This window comes from Lepidochelys kempii, chromosome 9, assembly GCF_965140265.1.
Source record: "Lepidochelys kempii isolate rLepKem1 chromosome 9, rLepKem1.hap2, whole genome shotgun sequence".
NCBI lineage: Eukaryota > Metazoa > Chordata > Testudines > Cheloniidae > Lepidochelys > Lepidochelys kempii.
The window spans coordinates 97,176,274-97,200,838 of NC_133264.1; the positions used below are offsets into that span (position 1 = coordinate 97,176,274).

The 24,565-nt window shown below is 42.7% G+C and overlaps 1 long non-coding RNA gene across 1 annotated transcript in view; it reads right to left on the bottom strand.

The window, feature by feature from the left end:
- LOC140916737 (uncharacterized) overlaps positions 1–23,822 on the bottom strand; it is a 64,793-nt gene extending 40,971 nt beyond the window's left edge. Inside the window, exon 1 of the long non-coding RNA XR_012160632.1 lies at positions 23,626–23,822. This is a non-coding gene — a long non-coding RNA (uncharacterized lncRNA). The remainder of the gene's footprint in view (positions 1–23,625) is intronic.
- Positions 23,823–24,565: the final 743 nt, after the last annotated feature.

Consider the following 24,565-nt stretch of genomic DNA (forward strand, 5'->3'; position numbering starts at 1 on the left):
AGGGAAATGCCTTGAGGCTCACCTCCTGGGTGTCTTGCATGCATTTCCCCACCTATGGGGATTTTCCCCTGGAGAGGGACACGCAGCCCTGTGTATTTCTGATAGCTCCAATACCGCAGTCTCCCAGGCCAATGCGAGACAGGGCGAGATTCATTTGTAAGATGAATGCTGACGGATTGCTGGTCATTTGTCCACTGGATATCTCTGCTCTGTCAGTAGAGCTCCAGGCATTCTGTTAGGCAGTAACAAAGAGTTTGCACTCAGTATGTATGGAGAGCTTTCAGATGTATAGACAAGCATTTGAGACCCATGTGAAAGGTTTAACTTTGATCAACCAGACGGCCCTATCGATAGCAAATAGTACGTCGGGATTTAGGCATGGCTGAAGCAACAGCCCGGCAGGAGAGAAGACAGAACTGGCAAATTGATTCCCGATGCTTTAGTGTGGGGGTTGATTTGTGAGAGGGCCGACTGATAATAAACAGGACAGCTTTGTTTCTTCCTTTGCTTTGCTGGAGAGCATCACATGGCAGGCAGCACGTGGGGGAAATTGCAGGTGGGCACTCAGGAAAAGCACAGTTGCTGGATTCATGGACACTCAGGTGCATAGGCTAAAATCCCAAGCTGGGGGTGGAGCTGGGATGGACAGGATGGGACCCAGGGAGTTACAAGTATATGAATTCTCCTGCCAAGCCCATTTGGGGGGAGGGTGTGTAGCAGCCATGGGGCTGCTGTAGCCAGGAGCCAACAGCAGTAATTGCATAGTTTCTCAACTTCCATTCCTTGGACTCAGAAGGAAGAACCATTCCTCAGAGACCCTGACCCCTGCAGAACACCCCCATGCCCAGCCTTTGGGCCAAATCCTGCTATACTTACTCAAGTAAAATTCATGCTAACGTCAATGGGGAGGGGGAGTTTTGTCCGTATGAGGACAGTAGGATCTGACCCTTGGTACTTAGATTTCCCCCAAGGAAAACACTATAAAGGTAGAGAGGACTGATGGAGATGGGACATTAGATGGGGAGGTCTCTGAGTTACTGCAGAGAATTCTTTCCAAGGTGTTTGGCTAGTGGGTCTCACCTGCATGCTCAGAGTCTAACTGATCACCATATTTGGGGTTGGGAAGGAATTTCCCCCCAATCAGATTGGCAGAGACCCTGGGGGGGTTGCCTTCCTCTGAAGGATGAGGCATGGGTCACTTGCTGCTCTGAACTACAATAAATGGTGGTTTCTCTCCAACTTGAAATCTTTAAATCAAGATTTGAGAACTTCAGTAGCTCAGTCAGAAGTTATTACAGAAGTGGGTGGGTGAGGTTCTGTGGCTTACAATGTGCAGGAGGTCTGAGTAGATGATCACAGTGGTCCCTTCTGGCCTTAAAGTCTAGAAGTCTATGAGACTATATGATGAAACTGCTACATCCACATCCCATGAGAGAAATTAATGTAGTCTTTTCCCCACTCCAATATTGGGAAGCCCTCAGTAGGAATTCCCATTATATAGTACATATTATCAAGGCTATTTCTTTTAGTGCTCTCTCTCCCAGAGACAGCCAGGTGCATATATGCTGCTATTTTACACATCCTATTAATCACTAAGGTACAGTATAAGCAAACCACCATTTTGCTGCAGTCCCACAGTAGCAATAAAATGGTGGCATAAATGAAAACTGCTAGATCAAACACAATCCAGCTGCCTGTCACCAACTACAGCTCTTTGCCTCACATGTACCACTGAATTCTTAATCCCGGTAATATTTGATTTCTGGGTACTTAAAAACACAAGAGATGTTATAATAGAACATTAATGTTTACAGCGCAGCCATGCTCTACTGAGATGCAATCTGTAGATGTGAGAATGTTCATGTTTTCCACACAACCCTACGTTTTCGGCTCTGCTGTTTATTAGCACAGTTGGCCGAATTACTGAACGATGCCAACAATAACAAAGTGCAGGGACATTTAACGCGTAAAGCTAAATCTGCAGCAACAACATTTTTCGCACAATGTTAGACCTAGCACTTTAATTTGTTAAATTGTTCAGAACGATCATCCTCACCCCTAATATTATATGAAATTTCAGCTTAGAAATACGCTATTGAAAACATGCTCTTGAATTGTAACAAACAACTAATTCAGTACACAGATTCTAAGGGAGGCTTTTGAAAATTGATTTGTACATATTTAAACAGTTCAGACTGTATTTTTCTTTGTGATTGTGAATATTTCATGTGTTGATTTTTATTTTATGGGGGAAATCATAGTCTCATAAATTAGGAACCTTTATGCTGGTAGGAAACACACACAACATATGAATTTACCTTTCAAGATAGATCCTGACCATACAACACTTGGCAACATCCCGAGGAATTAAAATTCAAACACATTGGTCATGATTAATGACAATCCAATAATAAAATGAAATAAATTTCTGCATATGAACAATGCCGCTTTGTATTCAGTTTTAAGTTTACTCAGATACTCAGATATAATGTACAGGAATAAATGTCAGTATAAATAACTCTATTTAACTTAAGTCACCTAAAATTAAGAAATGTACAATGTAAGAGCAATTCCCCCCCTCCCCCCAGTGTGGAATCTTTCTAAAAGTAAGGCATATATTGTATCTACAGAGCATGAAATATTTCACCATATTTAAATTTGTCTTTTTTTCTTTTAGAGGCTCTCTCTCGTTACTGCATGTTGATTATTACACTTTTTTTTAAACAGTTCAAATTGTTTATAGACTATATAGTTCCATCATTCTAAACATTTCTCATTTGACAGTTTAATCTTGTAACAGGCATTTTTGCACCAGGTTCTATTTAACAATTATTTTATGCCACAGAAAACAATTAAAATACTTTTAATAATGGGACCTTGTAAAATGAATTATTGAAGTGATTTAAATAAAAAGCCGTATTCATGTGTCTTTCATTTGTACTATTCTATACTAAATCATCCTAGTTGTTTAATATGGAATAGTACAATAGCTCTGAAGAAGAGCTCTGCGTGGCTTGAAAGCTTGTCTCTCTCATCAACAGAAGTTGGTCCAATAAAAGATATGACCTCATCCACCTTGTCTCACTAGGTATTGCTAGCATCTACAGATTTTTCATGTATTATTTCTGCATATGGAAATTTCAAAAATCTTTTGAATACAAGATTACACAAAAAGAAAGTTTAGGGAATTGTTTCAATAGAACTTTGAAAGAAGGATTAAAAGAAAATATTTCCCTTTATTTTTTCATGAAATCCTTGATTATTATATTTTACAAATCCTTTCCATTGCTTGTTATTGCATTGCCTGTTTCATTTACAGGATTATTAAATTTAGGATACCACTGGCAATTTGAATACAAATCTTCTGTCATTTTGCTTTTCAATCTAATACAACGTTATATAAATAGAGACTATGGTCCCTATTTTAACCAATAAGAGCTTTGCCCTTGGCATCAATAAAATCAGGATCAGGCCCTGTAACTGTCAGAACAACAACTCTCATTCTTTCCAGAAGCCTGCGTGGGAAATACTACCGTTTTCCAATGTGGTGCATGGAAAGCATTAACAGCCATAGGAAACAAGAATGGAGGAGCTTAAATATTCTACACTGCTGCTTTTGGGGGAAAGATGGCCTGACTTCTTTAAACATGAGATAAAGCTGAACAGAGGAGAGAAGTTCAGTTCATATCGGTGCACAGCATTATCTCAGATGAGAAAGTTATGACAGAAACTGATAGTGACTTTTCACAGCTGAAAATTAAGGAGCTGCACTTTTCATTTCTTCATCTGAGAATGAACTGTCTCATATATTGTATACCTAAGAGAGCAAAGCTCAGAAAGGGAAGGGGTTTTTCACAAATATACAATTCCCTAGGTCTAATACATAAACTCTGCAAAGTGTGTTAAATGGGGAGCTGGGAGTTTTCCAACACCAGGATGGGAAACCTGCAAACCAGCTACAGCTGGTTAGAATGTACTGTGCTACACATTTTTACTGCCTCTGACTATTCTGCAGTACAATAAAAATACCACAGGAAATGTCAAATCACCATGCCGTTATAATACATTGGCGGCATACCGTAACTCCCGCCACAGATCAAGCTTGCATGGTATGACAGCATATTGTTACAACTTTTGAAAGAGGAAGTCTTAAAATAATTTCCCCCAAGATTTAAGGGCCATTAAGGCCTTTAAGAACACTGATTAATATTAAAGCACAAAATTCAATCCATTTCTCAGGAATAGAATAGATACAAGCGATCATCGCTGGGAGGATGCAAGTACAACTAGCATGTGCGTGATGTGACAACTACAACTTTGATGGTTTCAAAGGATACCAAAATGGTGGGTAGAGATGGTGATTGTGTACAGCAAGGGATAAAGGAATATTTCCCAGTGGCCTCCTTTAATATACAAACATTTCCCCTGAAACCAGTTATCAGGATTCTACACAGACTTACTAAATAGGGAAGTTTTCATTTTCCTCCACTATTTATTAAGGTGCTGCTTCCTTTTGCTCTCCCAATTCTTGCATAAAGGCGGTATAACAATATTTGTATGTTACTCTTCATTTTTTAAAATGAGTCTGCCTGACTCTAAACATTAACATGGACTTTTTAACTGCAGGCTGCCTTTTTGTACAACGAGACAAAATAACATGTTTCAGAGTAGCAGCCGTGTTAGTCTGTATTGGCAAAAAGAAAAGGAGGACTAGTGGCACCTTAGAGACTAACCAATTTATTTGAGCATAAGCTTTCGTGAGCTACAGCTCACTTCATCGGATGCATTCAGTATTTTCCACTGAGTGCATCCAATGAAGTGAGCTGTAGCTCACGAAAGCTTATGCTCAAATAAATTGGTTAGTCTCTAAGGTGCCACTAGTCCTCCTTTTCCTTTTACAGAATAACATGTAACCCAATCCACTGTGTACAAACAAAAAGCCTACATTATTGTCTAGTATGTGCATATAGCACCATAGGTTTGCATGGCACTTTACACAGTGAGTAAAGAGCTGACAAAAGCAAGGTGTAGGGAGAAATAAACAGCAGGCAAGAAGAAAGAAGTGAGGGAAGGAATATGAGTGTATTAAAAGGTCCTGGGATTGCCAAGATGCATGGGACGTATCATGTTAGCTTCAAGTTGCTTTTAAATTTAGTTATTTATTTTGCCATGATAATTCTATGAATATTTGTGTGCAGGACTGTACAGGAAGGTGAATTTTGAGGAGGGATTCGAAGGAGGAAAGGGTGGCTGGGTAGCCCATGAGCTCATTGAGGGCAGTCCAGGGGGTAGGTTATCTGTCTTTACATACTATACATACTATACATACTTATTCTTTTGTTTGGACTGGTTATGGATTAAAGCTTCTTCTGGTTAAAACTATTAAGAGATGGAGCAAATTTTTTTTTAAACAAAGGTTGAGAAGTAGTGTTCATATAAGGTATTTAAGTGTATTAAATTTAAGACTAAGTATCCACACAGTATTAGACTGGAATGAAGTAGGGGCTAACAACATTATTCTGTATTTGTGAATATCACTGTGAAATTGTTAGTATTGAAAGAGCAGGGCAACAGAGTTACAGAGTAGGTACAGAACTGAATTCAGGGGAATATTTGATGACTAAGATTTTGATTCAGCAACAGGCATTGATGTAACCAAGAAAGAATGGGAAGCTGTAAGACAGATTTGGGGCCTGACTGATCTCAGCTACACCAATGTAAACCAAGAGTAACTCCACTGAACTCACTAGAATGAGCGTCTCTCTCACCAACAGAAGTTTGTTCAATAAAAGATATTACCTCACCCACCTTGTCTCACCAGTGTCAAAACCAGTTTCAGTGAGAGCAGAATTGGGCCCACAGACATGTCTGAAAACAATCTATAAAGATCTGATTCTGCTCCTGTAAAACTAGGGGGAGAAAGCTCACCAATTTCAACAGGAACAGCACAAGGCCCCAGATTATTAAATTAATAGAGCACATGAGAAAGCTTATGGTTGCTTTTTTTGAGACAGAGCTGTGAACAGAAATAGGTTTTTGAACAACAGTTGGGATTTTTAATGGTCCTAGAAGCTGCCATCTAGAATTTTCAGACTAGTATTAGAGATTTCTATTATCAGAAACTCCACTGGCAGAGATTACAAAGGAAGTTTAGACATTCTGCACTAGGATTTAAGTAAAATTGTTGTATCTGGGGGCAAAGAAATATGTTTAATTACCGTAGGTGGATAATGCTTTTGCATTGCTGTTCACGAACATCAGTTCACCAGATATTATTCCTAAGAGGTATAATTAAAATCCACATAAAATCTATAACAGAGAGACAATCAAACATGAGGAGATAATGTCTTTAAAATGACTAGACCAAACAGTACTGTATGCTGCTACATAAACAATTTCACTCTGCAGGATACTAGTGTTTATTTTAGCCATGAGAAGATGTTTTGAGTTAGCTGGCTTCTCAAAGAAGATTTTAATATTCAATCCCTTGTAAGAATCTAGTTATTCAGTAATAGTACATATTAAACTTTCTGTTTGAAATGCAAATGATATTGAGATAACTTTAATATTTAGGGCTGTATCTAGTTGCAATGTATTACTACTGGGTTTTGCCTGGACATTATGTACTAAGGGTCTATCTCAGCTCCCATTGAAGTCAATAGCAAAATTCTTGTTGGTTTTAATGGGTACACTATATGGACCAGTGCACCCAGTCACTAATTCTTACACAGGCAGAACTTACATATAAGTCAATAGGATTTTACCTGTGTAAAAAGTTTAAGATTTATACCTAAATTTAGTAGCAGAAGATTAATTTTAGAGCCAAATATTTGTACCAAACATTTTAATTTCTTTATTTTTATTTTATATATAAGATGTACCCTGATGTTAGATGCCACTTTTCATTATGAATCTGTGGTCATCCCTTTAATGAAATACTTTTGTTTTCTTTTGCAAACCTTATTAAGCAAAGAACAAACTGATTGTCTAAATTCATTAAACATATTCATTCAAGTGATAAAATTATTATTTGCTTAGTTCATTTTATCAAATCAATTCACAGGAAAAAGGTCTCATGAATTAAACTAATCACAAATATATATTTCAAAAGCTAGATGTCAACTACACGATGCAATTAGTACAGTCAATCACCAAGACAATAATAGAAGTTTAAAACACCATCTTGCATTGTTTTGAACCCTTCTTTACCTCAGTTATCATAAATTAGAGTTTCCAGACCAAAATCTGCTCTCTTATACACACATGCAATTCCATTAAAGTTTGTGCAGTTGGATACTAGTAGCTCATGGCAGAAAAAGCCAGAATATTTAAATTTAATTCAGCCATTCACTTTAACCTGGTCAAAATAATAATTGTCTCTCCGACCGATATGGTGAGAGACAGATTTCAAGTACTTTAGGATAAGTTCTTGGGATGTGTCCCATTTTTAATAAAATGTGATTATTTCGTTAGCTCTAACCAACCTATTACATCCCATAACAAGATTAGCTATTCATCAATCTGTTCTGATAATGTCTGGGATCACAGAACAAAAATTCTATTAGAAAGTTAACTATTCATAGCTGAAGGGAAATCAGCCTTTGGATTTTTCGACCCTCCTCAAACAAATTGCTACAGATGTTGTTGTTGGGATTTTTTTTTATAAAGTTCTATATTTTTTGCAAAAAGTAACTTTAAAAACATAATTCAGTAAAAATTATTTATTTTTAAAGATATTTTAGCAAAAGAACAATCAAAAAATATTCACTAAAATATTTATTGGAATGCTGACAGATAACTGAAAAGTACTAGATATCTCTTCTCCCCTTGCTATGCATGTGTGACTCCCATTAGCATTAACCGGGGATAGGCAGGCATATCAATGGCAGGGCTGTGAATGGCATACTATAGAGATACCTATTCTGCACTTACATCATAGAGTATGGCTATAGGTTTTAATAACATTTTCCTAGAGAGTTTTAATATCCAGTCCCATATCACTTTATGTCAATTTCATTGTACTATAAAATGGCACTTTTTATGCTAACTCCTTCTGAATGGGGTAAGCTTGGTGCATCCAGACCTTTGCAGCTTCTAAACCTAGGGTGACCATATTTTCCCAAAGGGAATATGGGACACCCACAGGCCATCATGAGCCCCGCCGCTCCATTGTCCCTCTCTCCCCCATGTGCAGAGCCGCCCGAGACCTCTCCCCGCCACTCTCCCACCCACGGGGCTGGTGGCTTGAGCCCCTCCCCATTGCCCCTTTGCCCACGGGGAACCCCCTTTCCTCCCTGCATGTGGGGCAGCCCAGATGGGGCAAGCTGTTCTCCCTAGCCCTCCGTCCAGCACAGGGCTGGCATTGCCACTCCGCCCAAAGTTCCTCATGCCCCACTAGGGGTCCCACTCCACTTTTTTGACAAAACTGAGCATTTGTCCCGTTTGCTCTTGCCAACTGATGTAAGAGCTGTAAAACCGCAAGAGTTTTTAATTGTAGAAAATTGATAAGGGAAGCAAAGGGACACAAGGAGACACCTATGGCCAGCAGAGTTAAAGACAATATGAAGGAGGGTTTCTAATTATATTAGGAACAAAAAGAATCTTGAAAATGATATTGGTCCATTATTAGATGGAAATGGTAGAATTAATAATAATAATAATACTAAAAAGGCAGAAGTATTTATTATTTCTGTTCTGTGTTTGGGGGGAAAAGTAGATGATCTAGTCTCATCATATGGTGATGATAACACTCTTTCCAATCTACTAGTATCTCTGGAGGGATGTTAAACAGAAGCTACTAAAGTCAGACATTTTAAGATCAGTACATCCAGAAAACTTGCACCAAAGAGTTTTAAAAGAGCTGGCTGAGATGATTGCTGGACCATTAATATTGATTTTCAGGAAGTAGTGGGGCACTCCAGAAGTTCCCGAAGAGTGGAAGAAAGCTAATGTTGTGCCAATTTTTATAAAGTGTAAACAGGTTGACTCAGGTAATTATAGGTCTGTAAGCCTGAAATTGATCCCCGGCAAGATAACGGAATGGCTAATACAGAAGTTGATTAATCAAGAATTACAGAAAGGTAATGAAATTAATGTAAATCAACATGGATTTATGGAAAATATATCCTGTCAAACTATCTTGATATCTTTTTATGATGTGCTTACATGTTTGGTCCATAAAGATAGTAGTGTTGATATAATATACTTAGACCTCTGTAAGACATTTAACTTGGTATTGCATGACATTTTGATTAAAAGCTAGAATGATATAAAATTAACACAGCACACATTAAATAGATTAAAAACTGGCCAACAGATAGGTCTCAAAATTTAATTGTAAATGGGGAATCACCACTGAGCAGGTATGTTTCCAGTACGGTCCCACCAGGAGTCTGTTCTTGGCCATAAACTATTTAACATTTTTATCAATAACCTGGAAGAAAACATAAAATCATAACTGATAAAGTTTGCAGATGACACAAAAATTGGGGGAGTGGTAACTAATGAAGAGGACAGGTCACTGTTACAGGGTGATCCCTGGATACCTTGGTAAATGGAGAGCAAGCAAGCAATGTGTGTTTTAATACAGTTAAATGTAATTGTATACCTCTAGGAACAAAGAACGTAGGCCATACTTACATGATGGGAGACTCTGTCCTGGGAAGCAGTGACTCTGAAAAAGATATAGGGGTTGTGGTGGATAATCAGCTAACCATGAGCTTCCAGTGTGACACTGTGGCCAGAAGAGCTAACGTGATCTGGGATGCATAATCAGGAAAATCTTGAGTAGGAGTAAAGAGGTTATTTTACCTCTCTACTTGGCACTGATGGGACCGCTGCTGGAATACCAGTTCTGGTGCCCATAGCTCAAGAAGGATGTTGATAAGTTGGAGAGAGTTCAGAGAAGAGCCACGAGAATGATTAAAGGATTAGAAAACGTATCTTATAGTGATAGACTCAAAGAGCTCAATCTATTTAGCTTAACAAAGAGAAAGTTAAGGGGTGTATATAAGTATCTATATGGAGAATGAGTATTTAATAATGGGAACTTCAATTTAGCAGAGAAAAGTATAACATGATCCAATGGCTGGAAGTTGAAGCTAGACAAATTCAGACCCAAAATAAGGCACACATCTTTAACAGTGAGAATGATTAACCATTGGAACAATTTACCAGGGGCCATGGTCCATCACTAACAAGTTTTATATCAAGATTGGACATTTTTCTAAAGGATCTGCTCTAGGAATTATTGTGGGAAAACTCTCTGGCCTGGGTTACGGAGGTCAGACTAGACGATCACAGTGGTCCCTCCTGGCCTTGGAATCCATGAGTTGCCAGTAAAGTTCAACATACATTGCAAATAAAAAGCTAGTTACATTATTCAGAGTGCAACTCCCTGTGACCAGAACTAAAGAAACAAAAGCCTGTCAAGCCATTCTTTAGCTACTATTACACGTCAGTGCTCGGCACATTCATTCATGCAAATAGGATACAGTGACTAATCAGCTCACTAGTTTTACTTCTTCTTGCAGCGATATGTAGAAATGTTTGGGGAGAGGGTGTGTGCAACCATTGCAGCTCGGAACAACAGAATGGTATGAAAAACTCAGGGCTGGTGCAAAATGGCCCTAAACATCCTCACTATTTTCACGGTTAGGTGCACTACACATTGCAGTAATTGGTCCAGCCTGAATAAATAAAAGCGCCCTGTGTTGACATACTTCTGAAGGGACACCACGGACTCGGAACACTGGGGACATCTCCATGTTTACAAGGGCTATATTGAGGCTGTAAAAATACCAAGCTGGACTCCCAATCCCGCTTCTCCTCTTCCCGCCCCCACCCCTAGCCATGCATTTCTCAGCCCATCATGCCATTCACTTTCTGGATGTCCCTCTATGGGGCTCCAGTGGCAGGTAGGTTGTCCCAGTGTTGTAGCCTGATCTATAGATTAGGAATAAAAACTCCCAGTTATCACTATGAAAGTTGACAGGTTCATGTCCCAAGATCAGGCCCAGTATTATTACAATTATTATATAGTTGGGAACCCCAATGTGTACAGGTGCAACACTCACACGATAGGAACTCTTCTATATTTACAAATAAATAATTGATTAATACGTTTAGCAAAGTCTCACACACACTAACTCAGTAAGGTAGATAGAGATAACACAGAAAGTACATCTGAACATCCATACTCCCACCATCCCTTGCAGAACAACCTGAACAGTTAGCCATTATCTTCCTCATCACCCTCACCTTCCTCATCCTCACCAGGGGCCATCATTCTGGCCCCTCCCAAGGGCTACATTTCTCACCCCTACTGCCCTGGGATGCCACTTCTATAATACGTTACGCTGACATTACCATGTCTAATACATATTCAATAGGGGTTTCTCCCCTCTTCCTTATTTGTATTTCCTCCCCTTAGCAATGTTAAGGTGTCCTTCTTCTATAGGTTAGTGTATTTATGATTTCACCTCATTATCATATTTGTAATTTGTTGCCATGGCACTCTTGCGGCCAGATGTTCTGTCCAAAACCTTCCAGAAGCTGGTGTCAGTTCATGTTCTGTGGTTGGCTGATGTCATTATGGACAAAAGTCCCCCCACGTTCTATTTCCAGTTCACCAAAGCTTATGAGTTACCTAAGTTTATCTATGCTAAAGTTCATAGGCCTCAAGTCTCATACTAACAGCTAAAGCCATGTCTTACGGGATACAAGCCTGTAGGTTCCTTGCATTACTGATGAATATAATAAAGCAGAATATAATGCAAAGGAGTGAATATAACAGAGGTAAGCTGGCCCACTGGGCTAGTGTCCACACCACCAAAAACACTACCAAAAGCGGCACCATTTGGAGCCCTGTCATAAATATAAATGGAAGGGTAACCACCTTTCTGTATACAGAACTATAAAATCCCTCCTGGCCAGAGGCAAAACCCTTTCACCTGTAAAGGGTTAAGAAGCTAAGATAACCTCGCTGGCACCTGACCAAAATGACCAATGAGGAAACAAGATACCTTCAAAGCTGGCGGTGGGGAGGACAAAGGGTCTGTCTGTCTGTGTGATGCTTTTGCCGGGAACAGATCAGGAATGCAGCTCAGAACTAAGTAATCTAGCTAGAAATGCGTTAGATTTCTTTTGTTTAATGGCTGGTAAAATATTCCTGCTTTTGTGTCTTTTTGTAACTTAAGGTTTTGCCTAGAGGGATTCTCTATGTTTTGAATTGAATTACCCTGTAAGGTATTTACCATCCTGATTTTTACAGAGGTGATTCTTTTACTTTTTCTTCTATTAAAAGTCTCCTTTTAAGAACCTGATTGCTTTTTCATTGTTCTTAAGATCCAAGGGTTTGGGTCTGTGTTCACCTGTAAAAATTGGTGAGGATTTTTATCAAGCGTTCCCCAGGAAAGGGGGTATAGGGCTTGGGGGGATATTTTGGGGAAAGACGTCTTCAAGTGGGCTCTTTCCCTGTTCTTTGTTTAACACGCTTGGTGGTTGCAGCATAGGGTTGAAGGACAAGGCAAAGTTTGTACCTTGAGGAAGTTTTTAACCTAAGCTGGTAAGAATAAGCTTAGGGGGTCTTTCATGCAGGTCCCCACATCTGTATCCTAGAGTTCAGAGTGGGGAAGGAACCTTGACAAGCCCTTAGTAGCAATAAAAGCAAAAGGGTCAAATACTGGGTGGGTCAGAGGGGCCAAACTACCTTCTCAACCCTAGAGATCTGAGTGGAGGTATGTAGAAGCTGACACTTGTCTTGTCATGGGTAGAATGAACCTGCTCTAGGGATAAGCTGAACAGTCAAGTTGTTGACTGGGGACTTTACACAAGCAACAAAATTTATTTTAAATGAAATTTTAAAAACAGGAAAAGAAAGAAGGATGAACATAGACAAGGCACAGAAAAAACCCCATCAACAGGAGTTTCCTTCAAAATCCTTGTCTGCTACATCTTACAGCAAGCATATTATATGATTTACTGTCACCTTCAAGTGTTTTCCCCCTGCTGTACTGAAATCTAGTTATAATGTTTGTTTAATGGAACCTTGTATGCTGCTGTATTCTAGCTGTGTGACGTGACTAATATATGTGAAGATTAATAGCTGCAGCTGAAAATTAGAACACAACACAACATCTGAGTCTTTCTAACCAGAGAAGCAGGGACTCAGACACTTCCAAGAAGTCTCTACTACATTTTATGCCATACTATAAGGACTAAAAGGCATACTGCTCTCTCAGTATATACACATTATTGCGACATATTAGTACTGGTGGTAGTTACTTGTGAACATACCCTCTAATTATTAATATTACTAGTATTTATTTGTATTGCAGTAGCACTCAGAGGCCCCAAGTAGAATCGGGGCCCCATTGTGCTTGGCACTGTCCTGTTTCCAGTTCTCATGATTTTATCACAAGCTGCATGATATTTGATGCTCTTAAAGACCCAGCTCCTGGAGTCATGTGATTATGTGAGCATCTCAGCTTTCATTTAAAAAGCTTTTTAAAAGAAAAAGTTGTTAGCCCTTGTGATTGCAAAGAAAAGCTTGAAAACATGACTCCTGAAGAAATAACAGAGCCCAACATTTATTATTTTTTAAAATGTCCAGATTTTTAAGCCAACCTTGTGATTTTGGGCACCTGATTCATGATTTTGAAGGCAATACTGGTACAAATACATAGTAAGAGACAGTTCCTAACTAGAAGAGCTCACAGTTTAATTCAGTGCTTGATTTTTATATAAAATAGATTGAGGTGTGTGGGCCAAATTCAAAGGAGATGTGGAAGCAGGCACATGTCACATGAGGGCAAAGGGGTGTAAGCCTAGCTTAGGGTGACAGTGTGAGGTGGGTGGAAGTGAGGTGTACATTACAGAAGTCTCACCCAGACTGCCTAATGCCTGATCTACAGTAGGGACATTTTCCAAACATTTCTCACTGCATGAGGATCAGCACTGTTGGTAGCCAGGTGTCAAGTGAACCTGCCATAAGCAGGGTTAGATGACAAGATTCAGGGTTAGATGCTTAAAATGCCAGTGGCATGTGACAGTTCTTTCACACCAGGGCTACCAACATTCCTGACACTAGTAGAGATGAACTGGTGTTAGCAATGAGAAACGTTTGAGAACCTTCTCAAGTGTAGACAGTGTCTCAGTCTCCCCTTTGAAGCTGGTCCTATATTACACTGGAGGGAACACATTTATTCTAAGATGTTAAGTAGCTCAATAAGGAGAAACCTTGGCTAAACAAGGAAACTAAACGAGGAAACCTTACCATTTCTTTTCATTTTAAAATACAAACATTTGTAACATTGATTATTTTAAAATTGTTTCAAAGACCAAAACATAAATTTTAGATGAGAGACACAGAGAGAGAGGGGAGTTGCTGGTTGATCCAGTTTTTCCCCACTGAGGATGTTAGAAAATTAGGAACTTTTATGGTGGCCTATTAGAATTTCACCTTCTGGAATTCAAGCACCTGGGTTTTGAAGAACTAATTTGCACGGTGCAACTGGCAGCTGACAAATGTGCTGACTTCAGCTAAAGAGTTCTGCCAGATGACGTTGTTCTTCCCACCATAGCACACACTCTGAAAAGTAATACAAATGTAAAGTGACATTGATATGTGGCAAATTTATTATTAATTACACTTTTTTTAATATGTGGAAATCTGTAATAGGTTTATGAAAGCAAGTTTTCACACTCTTATCATACAGCACTGATGGTTTATGGTCCACCCCCGCAAACTGAATGCTGCAGATATAATGTCTAAGGTATTTGCATTTCTAATGTGCCCATTACCATAGCATCAAAGCTCTTCCATTGACTTCAGTGGAGCCAGGATTTCACCCCAGAACGCTCCAGGTCCTGCACACTCCAGAGGGTCATGAATTGGGATTCAGAGGCAGAGGGTACAGTTCATATGAACGGTCAGTTTTCTGCGGAAGCCCATAAACGCCTCTTCATTAGTGTGTTTGCAAAAATGGTTTGAGTTCATTCATTTTTTATTGCGTAATCTAAACCCATATTACTTTGTAAAGTGATTCACTTCTAAACAAGATTTTTTAGCTAGAAGGAAGCCTGTGTTTTGTGTTACAGAGAGAAGGATGCTCTCCCCTCACTCACCCGATGATCAAACAAAAGTTAGGATGGCACAAATAGTATAAATTCTGTCTTTCTCATTAGAATTTACTTTCTCATTAGAATTTCTCTCTCCCCATCTTGGCTACATTTTTTCCACAGCCTCTCCTAAGTGGGAAGCTAACCCAATATCATTCAACATTTGAGCTGAACTTTTAAATCCACAGTATTTAAATAGATGGGAAATTAGGCAAAATGAATTAGCCTAACCCCAATTCTTGCTGCCTTGAAATCCAACTGCAGTTACAAAGCAGGTGCCAGTTGATACCTCTCCTATATGAACTCAGAACCAGGGGGACTGCTGGGCTCAAGGGCTTGTCATGTAACACACCAAATCACATTTTAAAAAGAAGAACTATTTTATGTCCCCAGAAGGGAGCATTCCAATCACTGGTTTCAGAGTAGTAGCCGTGTTAGTCTGTATTCGCAAAAAGAAAAGGAGTACTTGTGGCACCTTAGAGACTAACCAATTTATTTGAGCATAAGCTTTCGTGAGCTACAGCTCACTTCCTCGGATGCATCGGATACACTGGTCTATTTTTCTTGGCCTCTGTTACTCTTCCCTGGCTGGCAGTTTCATTCCTGAATTCACACAGACAGCTTATGTCATCCATTGGCCTCTCCCTTCCAGTCAATACCAGGAGTATGCAGTCAGATAGCTGGCATAAAAAGCGCGTTTGCTGGATGCAGGAAAACACCTGTCAGCCAGGAAAGAGCCAGTTCCCCAAACTTTGGGCCACCGTTCCTTGGCATTTTTCTCAAGCTCACTGGCATTCATTCACCCCAATAAGAACAACCCCCACTAGACCAGCTAGAAGATTGCCTGAGCATGCTTAATGGACTATGTCAATTCCCAAGAGCTATCAGAGGCTTCTCTCTAAAGAAAGGAGCAGTAAAGAACGAAGCATTCTGCCACCATTGAAGAAAAAGGCGATGATGAGCCCCCTGTGAACTGCAGTTAGCCACAGTAGAGAACACATGGGAGAGCACCTGCCGAATACAGGAAGCCCGTGGCTCAGCAGACTAATTTCAGCTGGTTGGGGCCAGTAACAGAGGTGCCACTGGAAAGCACACGGTCAGAAAGATAGACAGTCAGCACTTTGGGGTAGATCCTCAACTGGGGTAGATTGTCATAGGCCTGTTGACATCAGTGGGCCTGTGGCAGCTGAGGGTCTGCCCTCTTGCTTATTCTGCAGGCGGGGAATAGCTATAGAAGTGAAACATCACATTCCAGGAGCCCTGGGGAAGAACTAACTCACAGGAAGGGAAGCCCTGAAAGGCAGAATGGGAGCAGAGGTGGGAAAGAAGCAGGCAGAGGAAGCAGATTTTAAACCATGTTTAACAGCGTGCCCCATGCTGGGGTGGATAGGCTCCTTGGGTGGGCCCGGGTCTCTGAAAGAAGCTCTGGGTAGATCTCAGGCAGGGGGATGAGACAGCCCTCAGGACCGTGAAGGAAGAGCTTGGCCTGCAGCCATCCACCACAAGTCTCAAGGAAGATCTTGATCTAATTACATGGCCCCAGCACTCCCTTCCCCCAGCACGGAAGCTGTGAACAGAGGGTGGCTAGAGCCAGGGGTTTGCAATAACTTGGGCGGTTTCCACAGCTGCAGCGGGAGGGAGGGAGAGAGAGAGCTGGGCTGCTCAGGGGAGAGCAGTTCATTCTATGTACCTTCCTCCCCTTCCCGGCAACGGATCTGCAACTCCGGATTCCAGGCAGAGCCTCTCCCCAGGAAAGTTTGGGCTAAATGCACCGGGTTTTCCTCTGAGAGGCATAAACTGGGTCCTGATATATTTGGAGATGCGTGTTCCACAGACAGCATCTGAACATTTTCTTGAAGCAGCAAATCCCCCCTCCCCCACTGCAAGACAAAACAAACCCAGATTTTGGCTCCCAAATCCAAATTTCAGAGTGTGGGTAGAAACCCACAAGCCATCCACCTCAGCTGTAACCATCTCCCCACATAGTGGGCTGGCTGCCATCTTTGCCGGAGCTGTTGGCTGATAGCTTTGCACCCCTGACTAGTCAGAAGGAGGGTGGCTCAAATTTTCAGTGCTGGCTGTCACCTAGTGTGCAAACGGAAAGCCTTCAAGTGGTCACTGAACTCTGCCACCCCCACCAGAAAGAGGTCACTGGCACTCCCATGCCGGAGCTCAGCAGAAGCGTGTAAAAATGAGGCCAGACCCCGAGCGATGCAGGAAGACAGACAGACAGACAGGGCAAAGAGTCGCCAAGACTGCGCAGCGGCTTGGTTGAGTTAGAAATGAATTGTCATTACTAGTCCCATGGAGAAGGGATCAATTTCTAAAGATGTTTGATCAACTTGGTGTAAAACCTGGGGAGGGGAGGGGAATCTCCAAATATTTTAAGTCTGAAAATAAAGAAAAGAAGGCTGGCCTTATGGCTAAGGCATGGGACTAGGGTGCAGGAGATCTGGCTACATTTCCCAACTCTGCCACAGACGTTCCACGTGACCTTGGGCAAGTCACACTTGGACCTTTTGAAAATTCTACTCTTCAGCTCACAGACCTTCATTTGCTACCTATAATAAATATTATTGTCTTACTGCAGTCCCTCGGAGCATGGCCCAGGACCCCATGGTGCTAGGCACTGTGCAGACACAGAACAAAAAGACAGTCCCTGCCCCCAAAGAGCTTACAATGAAAATAATAGTCATTCCTTTGTCTGGCATCTGTAGACTGCACACTCTTTGGGACAGGGAATTAACAGCCTAAGTAACCATGCCAGTACTTGGGTGGGCACACTGAGAAGCAGGTGTGCAAGAAAGGGAGCTCTGCCTGCCATGCAGGTCTTTTTACAGGCATCAACCAAATGAAGCAGACCCTTGCGTTGCCCTACACAGCCACATGGATCCCGAAATGGGACAAGAAAGCCCATGTTGTCTCTTTCCAGCTCCCCCTGTCCTGTTCAACCTCTCGCCCACCATGTCTGCCCTTCTCTCCTGATATCTATGCCAATCTACAGGCACTAACGGCCAAAGGGGAACCAATACTTAGCCCAAGCAATGGCGTTAGGAGATGCAGGGGGAAGGAATCCTCTCCTCCAGGCCACAAAGCAACTCCACAGATGATCTCCAGGGACTACTTCAGCCCAGAGGCTGCCCACAGCCCCCAAGCCCCTCTACCACAGTGGGAGGCCCAGAAGAGCCATACAGTGGCACATTCTCCTGTCCCACTCCTGCCCTACCCATAGGCCACTGTGCTGTGGCTCTGTGCCACCACCTTGTGACCCCTTCAAAGTGTGGGTGACCTGCATCGGTTCCACTTCTAGGGGACTTCTGAAGCCATAGATGTGGAGGCTGGATTTGCCTTTATACAGTTGAATAAAAGTGAATTGAAAACCCCAGACTGCCAGCTAGAGGGCTCTGCAAGATCCTGGGGGGGGGGAGGGGGGCAGATGGATCTTCAGAGAAGGGATTCTTTGACTCACTTTCGTTCAGCTGCTATTAGCACACAAAAGCAATCTAGAGCAGCAGAGCGAGACAAAGGGGTGTGGGGCTGAGACAGACAAGAAAGAGGGAGGGGAGGAGAGAGACAAGTATGTGAGGGGAGACAGAGAGACAAGAAGGAGGGGAGAGAGACACACACAAAAATTGGAGAAAGAGAAAGACAACTCGATAACAAGGGGGGAAGAGATCACATGGGGAGGGGCCTTTGCTACCTGGCCCAGGATTCCCATTCATGCACAACCCTTTCTCCTCCTTTGTCATCTCTTTCCCCTCTCATGTCCTCTCGCTCTTTGCCTGCCCCCTACAAGAATATGATGAAACAATGTCTCATGCTTCAGTGATGTAGTGTCACTGGGCACAGTGTTTTCTGAGGGGTTTTGCTAGCTGCCCCAGAGAAAAAATGACTCGCCAATCAATTCAATTTCTATAACTTTATTGGTGTGGCAAGGTACATGGTGTGGCCAAAGTTAATGCAGTGCAATCATCATCATCCAGTGTAGAGTTTTCCAACAGTAATTGGGTTTTATTGACACCCCCTTCCCATGTCTCATGGATCTCCATTTCCTTGTCTCTCCTTTCTGCACGCACAAGAAAACCCATGACTAACTATGCAATAAACAGCTTATGAAACGTAGGTGACAGTCCCAACTAATGCCAATGCGTGGTGGGCAAATTGATTATGAGGCATCGGTAGGCAGGAAATGGAGCTCTCTTTGTCATACTGCTGTTTTTGTGGGCATCAGCCAAGTGACGCAGACCCTCACATTCCCCTAGGTGGCCAAATGGAACCTAGCATGGTCCAAAGAAGCCCATCACTGGATTCTAATAGCACATTCAACGTAGCCCTTGTCCAGTGAGTTACCAATACTGGACCCCCAACGGGGAACAACTAGTTTGTCACAAGAGCCCAACAGAATTCCCTGGGGTAATCAGTGACCCTTGTATAATGTAGTCAATTACATCAGCAGACAGGCCACGAGACTCAAGGGTCTGCATTGGTGGCCACTCCCCAACCTAGCTCCTGCTGAAAGCAGAAAATCACATTGTTGCTCATTTCAAGTGTATTTCCCCTCCTCCCTCAGCTACTCCTCTTTCCACCTCTTATTGGATGCTATCCCAACTGCACATCATCATCAAGGCAGTTATGAGAAAGGCTGAAGACATCAAGGCATGGTTACGTGCTAGCAAGAAATTAAAAACAAAACTAACTCAGGGATTGTTCACAACATCCTAAGCAGCAAGCAACTAACGGTGCAGAAGATGCTTAGGATGTAAAGGCATCACCCAAAGCAGTCAAGCAGTGCGAACACCTCCAAATACATAATCACAGTATCCAAAGAAACTAACCACCAAGACCACTCTAATTCATAACCAGAGGCTACGAAGTGATTCAATTGCAGTATGCAGAACATATAGCCAGTAACTAAAGAGAGAATCAGTATTTTAATTCCTTCGTATTATATTCCAGCCCTGCACCCCTCATTCCATCTCATTCATTTAAATTCCTTGGAAACACGGTGTGACAGTAAAATCATGCTCCCTCTGGCTGTCTGCTCTGCAACTGAACAAAAACATTGCAGGGTCTGGCATAACCAGGGACTATGATTTTCTCTTTAATGTTTTAGGAATGAGATGGTGGAATTTTTAAAAAAATGATACTTGTAATCCAGAGGAAATTCCACTCAAGAAGATCATGTTAAAGTTAACACACACACACAAGATTTAACTTCTTGATAGTGCCTTTTTAAATGACGGTATTAAGGATGGAACTTAAAAGTTCCAAGGTTCTGCAGGGTCTTTCAAAAAGTTCTAAAGTGGCCAATGTTTCATAAAACAAAGAAGTCAGAAATGAAAAACACATTATTCTTTCAATATGAACATTCACAAAATTCAATAAAAATGTGTTTTTCTCTCTGAAAGATGTTATCTTTAGGAATGGAAAATAACACAACTAATATAAAAAGCTTTTCAGACACGCAGGTTTCTTGGCTGGATCAATGACTGCATCCCTCAGCACGTCTCATTGGCTAGTCTCTCTTTCTTTTTTTCATGGCAAGATCTCTCTCTCTCTATTCCAAGGTCATTTCTCTGTCCAAGACTCTCTTCATTCTGTTAGCTTTCCTACTCCAGTCTCTCTTTCTCCTCTTCCAGATCCCCAATCCCTCTGACCCGCTCTCATTACTTGTTTCTGACTTTACTACTCTTCTTTCCAGTGGCCATGGTCTTTTTTGCTGCATTTCTTATGCATGCTGGCACTCACTCCATGTTACATTCTCTCACACACCTACGTAGGTACTGGTCACCTGCAAGGAAGGCTGGAATTTCCTTAAGGCACTTGTGTGTTGATCTTTGGCAGTTTTAGCTGGACTTTAATTGTATTGCGCTGGAACCCGAGCATTATCAAAAGGTTACAGGGGTCAAATTTATGGACCGTGGAACTTTTAGGGTTTGATTTCACAAGTAAGTTGAAGTTTGAGCAAATTCAGAATTTAATTTATTTAAATGCATGTTTTAGACTAAAAACGAGCCTAAACACAAATCCCAGATCCCAACAATTCCCCTAATTAGGCAAGACCCATTGTCATTTGTACATATTGCTTACACCGCCATGAGATTTCCAGTACAGCTGCATTCCAAACCGCTATTGAGAAGGTGGACTAGATCTAATGGGTCAGTTCTCTTTAGAGCAAGAAGACTATCCAGAGCATCTTAAGTGGTCTTGCTCCAATGGAAACTGAACAAGTGTTGGCACAGTTCCATTAGAATAGTCCTGGTTATTATTATTGTTATGTATGACTGTAATGCCTAGGAACCCTCCTTCCCTTCTGGACACCCCATGAAAGAGCCTGTAAAACAGAGAGACAAAACAATGTAGGAAACTTCCTTGTGTAGACAAACAAAAAGATGGCTATGCACAGTTTGGGAATGAATCACATTCATTTACAGAACAATAAAACTGGAATCACCATATTATTAAACATAGGCAAAATCTGCCATTGAAATCAGAATAAAGACTGCAGGTCCCTGGGATCTAGATGCAGACTTGCATGCTGTTATTTATTTATTAATAGGGCCTAAATCCTGACCTCAGCTTTTAAACAGGACAGGGGCAGACAAGTTTGTGGGCCTATGATACTGAGTTGATAATATTCAGGACACCTGTACACATTTTAAAAACGAGCAATAGCTGTTAGGTTTAAAATGTGTAAAGTGTTAACCTCCCCACAATGGTGACTTGAAAAAAAATTTGATCTGCACCAATGTTAAAAGTAATTCAGTGCATATGCTTTGAGACTTCTGTGGGAGACAAAATATTTTGGAAAACGGTTACACAGGCTCCTGAAGACAGCTTGTTATTTAGATGATCTTCTCCTATTGAATTCTGAGCAGTAACTAGGCTTCAGAAGAGATCTGGCACTAGCTGACTTTTTCCATCTCATGCCGCAGAGCCCAAATATGGGATATAATGTGCAACAAAATGAAAAGTGCAAAAAAAAAGTAACAGAGGAATCTTAAAATGCTGTGCAACTCTCCATTTAGTGTGCACAACCTCCCTACATCCTCAGCTTCATGATTCTTTTTGTCTGATGTAAATCGTGATCAGACACTAAAAGTGAGGACACAGGTAACTTTGGGACGAAAGAAAGTGGCATCTCTCCAAAGGAAAGTTAGGGTTGATTTCCGTTTTGATGCAAGAAATTATCAGATCTTTGTGGTAAAATAATCAGGATTAAGTTAAGGATTCTTCTGGTTGAAGCCTAGCATATTTCTTTCCTTCTTTTGTGGTCTCTTATACTAGACTCTTTCGGATCTGGACCAGAGTAAACTTTACACATGACCAAACTAACCCGGAGGTGGAAGGGCACTAAGGGAATTTGATCAGCCCTGAGTGTCTTTTTTTAAGGTTCAAACTCTCTTCCCCAGTTATAGAGCATCAGATACCAGGCTGCCCACCCAAACTCCATAGCCCCAGCAGTGGGATACAACTTGCTGAACAGGGTGTCTGGGGCTTGGGAAGGGGTCGAGCTGCTGTTTTAAAACCTTTCCCAAACCGTGTCAAGATAGTCTGGGCCTTTGTGATCCAACCAACTGTGTGTCACGCCTCCTCGAGTGAATCACAGATGGCCCAGGAGAGCCGGGTCCCGAGGTCAGTTTTTAAGTGTTGTCTTTTTACTTCCCAACACCACCACCGGGGGGGGGTCCCAGTGCCCCCCTCCTTGTAAGAGCCGGAGTCCGGGGCGCGCTGCTTTTATCTGCACCCCCGCCCAGCCGGCCTGGCCCCGAGCAGCGCCCTAGTGCGGAGCTTTCTGTTTGTTTTATACAAGTGGGCCCTGCATGAAACGAAACCCCCGTTCTGGGGGCGGGGGAGGCGGCTGCGCTTGCCCCCGTTGAATGTAAACGCCTCCGAAGCGGAACGAATCCCGGCCAGGATAGTTCGCGTTGTCCTAACAACGCGGCTTTTTGTGGGCGAGATGTTTTGCTTTCTCCCGGCCCAGCCTGGCGGTGATATACCGCTGTCACGCTCTGTCCGCCCGCATCGTAAATCTCCGCTCCCGGCTCCCCCCCGGAACCGCCCTCTCACAGGCCCGCGGGCCGCCTTCCCCTCGCCCCGCAGCGGGCGGCGCAGCTCGGCGCCCGGGCCCGGCGGGCTGGAGCCTCCCGCAGCCGCTGCTCCGCCCGGCTCCTGTTGCAGGCAAGCTCAGGAACAAGCGGGACGGAGCAGCTCCCCCGGCCCCTTCCGGGGCACCCCGGGCCGCGATCACCCCCGCCCGCCGGAGCAGGAAACGGCGCGCTAAGCAGCAGCGTGGCAAGCCCCATCTGCAGACGCCCAGGTCACGCTGCTCCGGTCACGCCTCGCTGCAGGCCGGGCGTCGGGCTGGAGGGGTGTACACACACCTTACTCCCTGGCGGCGGGGTGTGTCTGCACCCTGGGAGGATGCGCAGGTACGCTGCAGCTGCACCACCATTCTGCCCAGAAAAACAACGAGGAGTTTGTTGGCTCCCCTCAAAGACTTACAGATTTATTTGGGCGTAAGCTTGCCCGGGTGAAACACGCCTCCTTCCGCTGCAGAGTCCGCCCAGGGAGCACAGAGAGCGGGCTCTCTCCACATCGCTCCTCTTAAGCAGCAGGGGGGGTTCCCACTACCCCCCTCCCCGCGCCTCTAGGACCCACGCTGTTTTCGGCAGCTTCTTCCCAGACTTCACCAAACAGTGGCCTCGCTCCACTGGAGGCTTTTCAAGGGGTGTGCATTAAATCTTGTATGACATTTTAAAAATGAACTTTGTGAAGGATCACTCACCCTGAAAGTGTCTTGGGTGGATCCCCCCCCCCCCCAGTTTGTTTAAAGGTTTCCATCATTTTAATGTGACAAAACCGGAGGGTTGTTTTTATGTGACAGATCAGATCTCTCCTGGCTCTTGGGACTGCTTAGCAGCGTTTTTAAATAGAGCAATTACAAACGAAACCGGCGTTTTAAAAGGAGCGGGGGGCGTTCAAGCTCTGGTTCAGCGGGCTGCTAGGATTGAGTTCACCTCCGTGTGTGCCATGGGCAGAGCATCAGAGCAGACAGGAACCAACGCTGTGTGGACACGCGGTTGACCTAAGAAATCGGAACGGGATAGAGCGCGGTTTTTTACACCTGGCCTGACCCTGAGCCCACCGAAGTCCAGGGCAAAGCTCCCACTGGTTGCAGGGGTTCCGGGGCAGACCCAGAAACAGACAAGAGAGGGTACCTGGTTCGTACAGTGTCATTCTCTGCAGGGATCTTTGCCTGAAGTTTAACAGATTTTTTTTTTAAAGTTGAACTGTCTGATCTTGATTCGGTGTGATAGAAATGTGAACAGGTTAGATGTTCAAACTCTAGTTTCGGTGCTTTCACGACTGAATGGTCTCCCTTTGGAGGTTGACTTCCGCTGGTTGGGTGCTAACCCCCCCGTCCTCCCCTCTAAACTCGTTA